Source organism: Schistocerca serialis, unplaced genomic scaffold (genome assembly GCF_023864345.2).
Source record: "Schistocerca serialis cubense isolate TAMUIC-IGC-003099 unplaced genomic scaffold, iqSchSeri2.2 HiC_scaffold_1246, whole genome shotgun sequence".
Classification (NCBI taxonomy): domain Eukaryota; kingdom Metazoa; phylum Arthropoda; class Insecta; order Orthoptera; family Acrididae; genus Schistocerca; species Schistocerca serialis.
The window spans coordinates 147,501-157,500 of NW_026047454.1; the positions used below are offsets into that span (position 1 = coordinate 147,501).

At 56.0% G+C, this 10,000-nt stretch overlaps 2 non-coding genes and 1 pseudogene across 2 annotated transcripts; all 3 read right to left on the reverse strand.

Annotated features, from left to right (window-relative positions):
- LOC126436820 (large subunit ribosomal RNA) overlaps positions 1-2,751 on the reverse strand; it is a 6,006-nt pseudogene extending 3,255 nt beyond the window's left edge.
- A 188-nt stretch (positions 2,752-2,939) lies between these two features.
- On the reverse strand, positions 2,940-3,094 carry LOC126436788 (5.8S ribosomal RNA). The gene has a single exon (XR_007580921.1). It is a non-coding gene; the product is annotated as a 5.8S ribosomal RNA (ribosomal RNA).
- A 353-nt stretch (positions 3,095-3,447) lies between these two features.
- LOC126436805 (small subunit ribosomal RNA) lies at positions 3,448-5,356 on the reverse strand. The gene has a single exon (XR_007580937.1). It is a non-coding gene; the product is annotated as a small subunit ribosomal RNA (ribosomal RNA).
- Positions 5,357-10,000: the final 4,644 nt, after the last annotated feature.

Here is a 10,000-nt window from a genome sequence, read left to right on the forward strand (position 1 = left end):
TAGACAGTCGGATTCCCCCAGTCCGTGCCAGTTCTGAGTTGATCGTTGAATGGCGGCCGAAGAGAATCCGCGCACCCGCGCGCCCCCGGAGGAGCACGCTAAGGCGGACGCGGCCTCGCAGCAAGGAAGATCCGTGGGAGGCCAAGGCACGGGACCGAGCTCGGATCCTGCACGCAGGTTGAAGCACCGGGGCGCGAACGCCGCGCAGGCGCGCGCATCCTGCACCGCCGGCCAGCACGAGGCCGACCAACGGCGAGAGCAGACCACGCCCGCGCTAAACGCCCGCACTTACCGGCACCCCTACGGCACTCACCTCGCCCAGGCCCGGCACGTTAGCGCTGACCCACTTCCCGACCAAGCCCGACACGCCCCGATCCTCAGAGCCAATCCTTATCCCGAAGTTACGGATCCAATTTGCCGACTTCCCTTACCTACATTATTCTATCGACTAGAGGCTCTTCACCTTGGAGACCTGCTGCGGATATGGGTACGAACCGGCGCGACACCTCCACGTGGCCCTCTCCCGGATTTTCAAGGTCCGAGGGGAAGATCGGGACACCGCCGCAACTGCGGTGCTCTTCGCGTTCCAAACCCTATCTCCCTGCTAGAGGATTCCAGGGAACTCGAACGCTCATGCAGAAAAGAAAACTCTTCCCCGATCTCCCGACGGCGTCTCCGGGTCCTTTTGGGTTACCCCGACGAGCATCTCTAAAAGAGGGGCCCGACTTGTATCGGTTCCGCTGCCGGGTTCCGGAATAGGAACCGGATTCCCTTTCGCCCAACGGGGGCCAGCACAAAGTGCATCATGCTATGACGGCCCCCATCAACATCGGATTTCTCCTAGGGCTTAGGATCGACTGACTCGTGTGCAACGGCTGTTCACACGAAACCCTTCTCCGCGTCAGCCCTCCAGGGCCTCGCTGGAGTATTTGCTACTACCACCAAGATCTGCACCGACGGCGGCTCCAGGCAGGCTCACGCCCAGACCCTTCTGCGCCCACCGCCGCGACCCTCCTACTCGTCAGGGCTTCGCGGCCGGCCGCAAGGACCGGCCATGACTGCCAGACTGACGGCCGAGTATAGGCACGACGCTTCAGCGCCATCCATTTTCAGGGCTAGTTGCTTCGGCAGGTGAGTTGTTACACACTCCTTAGCGGATTCCGACTTCCATGGCCACCGTCCTGCTGTCTTAAGCAACCAACGCCTTTCATGGTTTCCCATGAGCATCGATTCGGGCGCCTTAACTCGGCGTTTGGTTCATCCCACAGCGCCAGTTCTGCTTACCAAAAGTGGCCCACTTGGCACTCCGATCCGAGTCGTTTGCTCGCGGCTTCAGCATATCAAGCAAGCCGGAGATCTCACCCATTTAAAGTTTGAGAATAGGTTGAGGTCGTTTCGGCCCCAAGGCCTCTAATCATTCGCTTTACCGGATGAGACTCGTACGAGCACCAGCTATCCTGAGGGAAACTTCGGAGGGAACCAGCTACTAGATGGTTCGATTAGTCTTTCGCCCCTATACCCAGCTCCGACGATCGATTTGCACGTCAGAATCGCTACGGACCTCCATCAGGGTTTCCCCTGACTTCGTCCTGGCCAGGCATAGTTCACCATCTTTCGGGTCCCAACGTGTACGCTCTAGGTGCGCCTCACCTCGCAATGAGGACGAGACGCCCCGGGAGTGCGGAGGCCGCCGCCCCGTGAAGGGCGGGGAAGCCCCATCCTCCCTCGGCCCGCGCAAGGCGAGACCTTCACTTTCATTACGCCTTTAGGTTTCGTACAGCCCAATGACTCGCGCACATGTTAGACTCCTTGGTCCGTGTTTCAAGACGGGTCGTGAAATTGTCCAAAGCTGAAGCGCCGCTGACGGGAGCGATTATTCCGCCCGAGAGCATCCCGAGCCAACAGCGGCGCGGGTCCGGGGCCGGGCCAGGTAGGTCCGTCATCCGGGAAGAACCGCGCGCGCTTGCCGGGAGCCCGAGCGCCCAAAGGGGCGAATCGACTCCTCCAGATATACCGCCGGGCAGCCAGCCAGGACACCGGGGCTCTGCCCAACAGACGCGAACCGAGGCCCGCGGAAGGACAGGCTGCGCACCCGGGCCGTAGGCCGGCACCCAGCGGGTCGCGACGTCCTACTAGGGGAGAAGTGCGGCCCACCGCACACCGGAACGGCCCCACCCCGCGGCGAGTGGAAAGGCAACCGGACACGACCCCGCCGCGGATTGCTCCGCGCGGGCGGCCGGCCCCATCTGCCGAGGGCGGAGGCCAGTGGCCGGATGGGCGTGAATCTCACCCGTTCGACCTTTCGGACTTCTCACGTTTACCCCAGAACGGTTTCACGTACTTTTGAACTCTCTCTTCAAAGTTCTTTTCAACTTTCCCTCACGGTACTTGTTCGCTATCGGTCTCGTGGTCATATTTAGTCTCAGATGGAGTTTACCACCCACTTGGAGCTGCACTCTCAAGCAACCCGACTCGAAGGAGAGGTCCCGCCGACGCTCGCACCGGCCGCTACGGGCCTGGCACCCTCTACGGGCCGTGGCCTCATTCAAGTTGGACTTGGGCTCGGCGCGAGGCGTCGGGGTAGTGGACCCTCCCAAACACCACATGCCACGACAGGCGGCCGCCTGCGGGGTTCGGTGCTGGACTCTTCCCTGTTCGCTCGCCGCTACTGGGGGAATCCTTGTTAGTTTCTTTTCCTCCGCTTAGTAATATGCTTAAATTCAGCGGGTAGTCTCGCCTGCTCTGAGGTCGTTGTACGAGGTGTCGCACGCCACGCCGCCAGCCGGCTGTGCACGCTACCGAGTAAGTACCGGTATGCGAACCGCCAGGCGACGGGCGCGCATCGCACGTTTAAGGAGACGCGGCCGGCCCCACAGGCGGCCACGACACTCCCAGGTCAGCGAAGCGGGGCAAACGCCGCGCGCTTCAGTATACGTAGCCGACCCTCAGCCAGACGTGGCCCGGGAACGGAATCCATGGACCGCAATGTGCGTTCGAAACGTCGATGTTCATGTGTCCTGCAGTTCACATGTCGACGCGCAATTTGCTGCGTTCTTCATCGACCCACGAGCCGAGTGATCCACCGTCCTGGGTGATCTTTTCATAGTTTCCACCATCTCTTTCGAGACAGTTGCATAGGCGGGACTGAGGCGTGTGGCGGCCCTGTTCCAGCGTTCAGTGTCCAACGGCCTCACGGCCGATGGGCGTCGTACGGCTCCACACCGGAGCGGACAGGCAGTCGGGCGAAAGTCATTCAAAACCGGCGCCAGGCGCCAGGTGCCGCAGGCCAGCCGCTCCAGCGCTTCAGCGCTCGTACCACACAACATTGCCGTTAGTTTTGAGACGAACGCGTGGTTCCGCACGCGGCGCACGGCTACTGCGAGCCGTACAGGTAGCTGCGTGTTGCGCGACACGACACGCACATCGAAAGACATGCAGTCTAGTCGGTAATGATCCTTCCGCAGGTTCACCTACGGAAACCTTGTTACGACTTTTACTTCCTCTAAATGATCAAGTTTGGTCATCTTTCCGGTAGCATCGGCAACGACAGAGTCAATGCCGCGTACCAGTCCGAAGACCTCACTAAATCATTCAATCGGTAGTAGCGACGGGCGGTGTGTACAAAGGGCAGGGACGTAATCAACGCGAGCTTATGACTCGCGCTTACTGGGAATTCCTCGTTCATGGGGAACAATTGCAAGCCCCAATCCCTAGCACGAAGGAGGTTCAGCGGGTTACCCCGACCTTTCGGCCTAGGAAGACACGCTGATTCCTTCAGTGTAGCGCGCGTGCGGCCCAGAACATCTAAGGGCATCACAGACCTGTTATTGCTCAATCTCGTGCGGCTAGAAGCCGCCTGTCCCTCTAAGAAGAAAAGTAATCGCTGACAGCACGAAGGATGTCACGCGACTAGTTAGCAGGCTAGAGTCTCGTTCGTTATCGGAATTAACCAGACAAATCGCTCCACCAACTAAAAACGGCCATGCACCACCACCCACCGAATCAAGAAAGAGCTATCAATCTGTCAATCCTTCCGGTGTCCGGGCCTGGTGAGGTTTCCCGTGTTGAGTCAAATTAAGCCGCAGGCTCCACTCCTGGTGGTGCCCTTCCGTCAATTCCTTTAAGTTTCAGCTTTGCAACCATACTTCCCCCGGAACCCAAAAGCTTTGGTTTCCCGGAGGCTGCCCGCCGAGTCATCGGAGGAACTGCGGCGGATCGCTGGCTGGCATCGTTTATGGTTAGAACTAGGGCGGTATCTGATCGCCTTCGAACCTCTAACTTTCGTTCTTGATTAATGAAAACATACTTGGCAAATGCTTTCGCTTCTGTTCGTCTTGCGACGATCCAAGAATTTCACCTCTAACATCGCAATACGAATGCCCCCGCCTGTCCCTATTAATCATTACCTCGGGTTCCGAAAACCAACAAAATAGAACCGAGGTCCTATTCCATTATTCCATGCACACAGTATTCAGGCGGGCTTGCCTGCTTTAAGCACTCTAATTTGTTCAAAGTAAACGTGCCGGCCCACCGAGACACTCAATAAAGAGCACCCTGGTAGGATTTCAACGGGGTCCGCCTCGGGACGCACGAGCACGCACGAGGCGGTCGCACGCCTTCGGCTCGCCCCACCGGCAGGACGTCCCACGATACATGCCAGTTAAACACCGACGGGCGGTGAACCAACAGCGTGGGACACAAATCCAACTACGAGCTTTTTAACCGCAACAACTTTAATATACGCTATTGGAGCTGGAATTACCGCGGCTGCTGGCACCAGACTTGCCCTCCAATAGATACTCGTTAAAGGATTTAAAGTGTACTCATTCCGATTACGGGGCCTCGGATGAGTCCCGTATCGTTATTTTTCGTCACTACCTCCCCGTGCCGGGAGTGGGTAATTTGCGCGCCTGCTGCCTTCCTTGGATGTGGTAGCCGTTTCTCAGGCTCCCTCTCCGGAATCGAACCCTGATTCCCCGTTACCCGTTACAACCATGGTAGGCGCAGAACCTACCATCGACAGTTGATAAGGCAGACATTTGAAAGATGCGTCGCCGGTACGAGGACCGTGCGATCAGCCCAAAGTTATTCAGAGTCACCAAGGCAAACGGACCGGACGAGCCGACCGATTGGTTTTGATCTAATAAAAGCGTCCCTTCCATCTCTGGTCGGGACTCTGTTTGCATGTATTAGCTCTAGAATTACCACAGTTATCCAAGTAACGTGGGTACGATCTAAGGAACCATAACTGATTTAATGAGCCATTCGCGGTTTCACCTTAATGCGGCTTGTACTGAGACATGCATGGCTTAATCTTTGAGACAAGCATATGACTACTGGCAGGATCAACCAGGGAGCTGCGTCAACTAGAGCTGAGCAGCCGGCCGCCCGGGAGTGTGTCCCGGGGGCCCGCGCGAACACGCAAGCGTCCGCTCAATTATTCTGCAAACAGGAGGAGGCTGAGCTCCCCTGCACAACACACCTCGAAACCCTCTCAGGTCCCGGCGGCGCGCAGCGCCGTCCTAAGTACTTGGTCGGGTTCGAGAGAGGCGCAATCGCCCGGAGTTAGGCGAGTAGACGCTTTAGGTGCGACCACCCGTGCTCCCAACTGAGCTTGCCGCTGCCGACAGAGGCCCGGGAGCGTGCTGTCGTGGCATTGCCGGCGGGAGACAACACGCGCCACCTACGGTGACCGGCAGCTCCAACGCCAGCGCCACAGAAGGACAAAAGCCCCACTTGGGTGCCGAAGCGAACTCTCCCAGCACAGCGCACGCGCCAACACGTCCGCACAGCTGCGATACAAACCACCTGCGAGAACCGCTGGGGCGACCGAGCAGCAGACGGCGTCGCGGCGCCGAGCGCCGGGCGGCGGCGCATCCTCAGCGCACACAGTCCTCAATCGGACCAGCACACTGCAGATGGCCACCGCGCTTCGCACCGGGCCCGCGAGGACCTACTTTGGCCGCAAGGCGCCGCGAGCAGGGGGCGCCGGCGCGCAGCTGCGCCGCCTGCCGCGTCCGTCGGCCGGCGCGCCTGCCACTGGCCGCCCCCACCAGCCGGCTGTAGCGCGTGCGCCCACGCACCGCGCTGCCAGCACGCCGGGCGGCCCCCCCTCACCGGCCGGGGACGGTCCCACCCAGCCACCGCCGCGTATCGCCTCACACCCAGATCCCCTTTCACGTTCGTGGGCATGGTGGGTCCCCTTTCACGTTCGTGGGCATGGTGGGTATCCATGAAACAACCGGTTAATAGCTCGACCGATCGTCGCCAACACTGATTCACCTCTAGCGAGAACAACCGCACCACAACGGGTTACCAGTTGTTCATTTGCGTAACGTCACCAGCAAACGTAGACGTCCATCGCCATTTGCAACGAGTATTGCATGCCTGTGTCAGGTGTCACAACACACTACGTCTGCCCACATAGACGCAACAACATGTGCACGCCTAGAGAACACGTGGAAGGTAGCCCCCGTACGTATGCGGTGTCCATTGCGCGAACGACTGTCAGCCGGCCTCTGCAGCATGTCGCAGATGTGGAACGCGGTGCAACATGCTATCACAGTGTGTGAGAAGAGACGACTACGTCCGAATACACGCTCCACTACATCAACAGACTGCTCATGCTGATCGCCATCCAGGGCGTCCGTTCCTCCCACACGTCTGAATGGCGTACCACACTGCAATCCAGCTCCTAAAGGGAGACGACACGTAGCTGCGTCCACAATATTTGGACTGTATGGTCCGCCGTTGCTAGGCGCAGTCGTCGTACGGTCACACATGTGCCACGATGTATCATTCAGTACATACGGACCAATGTGCAGCACAGTTTGTGGGTTTTGCGTACATCCGCGGACAGGTGACAGGCCGTACCACAACGTAGGCTGAGTACGTCGGCATGCGAAGGGCATTGAACATGCAAACTTCTCAACGACCAGCTTGCGAAGGCAGGGGGGAAGGGGGGGGGCATGTACGTCCTGCTGCTATCCACATTACAGTGTATAGCAGGAGCATGTGGAAAGTCAGCAACACTTGCAAGGTGTTTAACATGACGCGATACACAGGGGACCGGGCAGTGCGAATAGCGAACTATATTGCGAGGGTTGCGGTTAGGCAACACTACACTAATTTAACGAGTTGCATAACAATTACAGAGCAGGTTCAGCGACAACGTGCGTCAGGTTAAGGCGCAATATAGGTTAGGTTGAGGCGCAATATGGGTTACGTTAAGGCACAAATTAGGTTACGTTAAGGCACAAATTAGGTTACGTTAAGGCACAAATTGGGTTACGTTAAGGCACAAATTGGGTTACGTTAAGGCACAACATGGGTTACGTTAAGGCACAACATGGGTTACGTTAAGGCACAACATGGGTTACGTTAAGGCACAACATGGGTTACGTTAAGGCACAACATGGGTTACGTTAAGGCACAACATGGGTTACGTTAAGGCACAACATGGGTTACGTTAAGGCACAACATGGGTTACGTTAAGGCACAACATGGGTTACGTTAAGGCACAACATGGGTTACGTTAAGGCACAACATGGGTTAGGTTAAGGCACAACATGGGTTAGGTTAAGGCACAACATGGGTTAGGTTAAGGCACAACATGGGTTAGGTTAAGGCACAACGTAAGTTAGGTTAAGGCACAACGTAAGTTAGGTTAAGGCACAACGTAAGTTAGGTTAAGGCACAACGTAGGTTAGGTTAAGGCACAACGTAGGTTAGGTTAAGGCACAACGTAGGTTAGGTTAAGGCACAACGTAGGTTAGGTTAAGGCACAACGTAGGTTAGGTTAAGGCACAACGTAGGTTAGGTTAAGGCACAACGTAGGTTAGGTTAAGGCACAACGTAGGTTAGGTTAAGGCACAACGTAGGTTAGGTTAAGGCACAACGTAGGTTAGGTTAAGGCACAACGTAGGTTAGGTTAAGGCACAACGTAGGTTAGGTTAAGGCACAACGTAGGTTAGGTTAAGGCACAACGTAGGTTAGGTTAAGGCACAACGTAGGTTAGGTTAAGGCACAACGTAGGTTAGGTTAAGGCACAACGTAGGTTAGGTTAAGGCACAACGTAGGTTAGGTTAAGGCACAACGTAGGTTAGGTTAAGGCACAACGTAGGTTAGGTTAAGGCACAACGTAGGTTAGGTTAAGGCACAACGTAGGTTAGGTTAAGGCACAACGTAGGTTAGGTTAAGGCACAACGTAGGTTAGGTTAAGGCACAACGTAGGTTAGGTTAAGGCACAACGTAGGTTAGGTTAAGGCACAACGTAGGTTAGGTTAAGGCACAACGTAGGTTAGGTTAAGGCACAACGTAGGTTAGGTTAAGGTACAACATAGGTTAGGTTAAGGTACAACATAGGTTAGGTTAAGGTACAACGTAGGTTAGGTTAAGGCGCAATGTCGGTTAGGTTAAGGTACGATATAGCTTAGGTTAAGGTACACATTGTTGTAGGGAAAGGTGTATTTGGGGGGGGGGGGGGGCGGCGGCAGGTTCGTTGATAGTGATTATCGTAAGTGCATGCCTGCGGGATCATCCGATTTGTCACGTCAGGATGCACTTGTGGCTCATGACAGGCGGCGCTCCGATTCCAAGGTTGTGGCAGATCTGTGTCTTTCATTCCTGCCATTGTTTGTGTACTGTGACAGGAGGCAGTATGGTGATGTTGGGTGCACCCCTGTGTAGGACATGTGTGGGTGTTCGTGGCTTAGCTGAGCAATGGCGGATGTCGGAAGGGTGGGATATTCTGTTTTCTGGGTGGACCTCCCGGTCTGGTTATGATAGTGTGGATTGTGTAATGTGGCGGAGAGGATGCACCGGATGTTCTTCCATGCTGGTGGTTAGATATTGTGTGTGTGCCTGTTAGAGGCAGAGAGTAGTGTGTGATAGTGTCTGGCTGACGTGTGGTTCTCATTGTGTGCAGAGTCTTTCAGCATGTATAGGGACGGTTGTATATATTATCTGTATTCTGATGGCTCTGCATTTATTACTAATCAGTGCCGTGTATACGGTTACTCTGGTTCCAGTCGAAACTGTTCTATCTCTGTACATTAGTGACACTGCGGCTCCACTATGTTGCTGCCCCTGTCGGCCGTTTCCCCCAGTGTATGGCTAGTGATTATCAGCAATCAGTCTATTAGTCAATACCGGTAGTGTGACGACTTCAAATGTCCGGGATGGGGGAAGCTAAACCCTTCCCGTGGGTCAGGGCCTAGAAAGACTCTTCCCACGCAGGAGGCTCGGACTGTCGTTACTCTTCCGAGAAATATATTTGCCCAGCGTTTTTTGCGACTGCGAGTGCAACGCCAGGAGGCTCCGACTGTCGTTACTGTTCCGAGATATATATTTGCCCAACGTTTTTTGCGACTGCGAGTGCAACGCCCACGGGTACCGACATGGATGGGGCGCTTCCTAGCTGATCGCTCGGCATGGGAATCAGTACAGTGAGCAATGCGATCGCGTCTGTAGCTTGTACGTGGTACAGCTCGCAGCTCATGTATAGGGACAGCGGGAATGTCGCATATTGGACATAACTCTTCATGAAACGCAAGTTATAGGTGTGGATTGCACATTACGAGTGCGGGAAACTTCCGCCGTTCATCCGCTGGCGTTGCGAGTTTGGCGGTTGGGGTGGGGCACGAGCGGGTGCGGGTGGTGTGATTGCCGGTCCACGACGTTGTGCGGCAGAGGCACTGGCGTTTGGGTGCTGTGGTCGACACAGGCTGCATGCTTTGTGGGTGGCGTCGAAAGATGGGCACTGTGGGCCCATCGATGTCTTAGTCGGCTTGGCGTCCCATAGATGGCGGTATCGTCGTTGCAGGAGCTCATGCTGAGGGAGACCTACAGATGGCGGTATGTTTTGTGGTGCGCTCGACATGGCGGACCTAGTGTTGTCAGATTCGCATAGATGGCGATACTGTTTTGCCAGCATGGTTGGCGTAGTTCCGTCGGATCCCTGTAGATGGAGGTGTCGAATGTTTACTGTGGACATTCATGT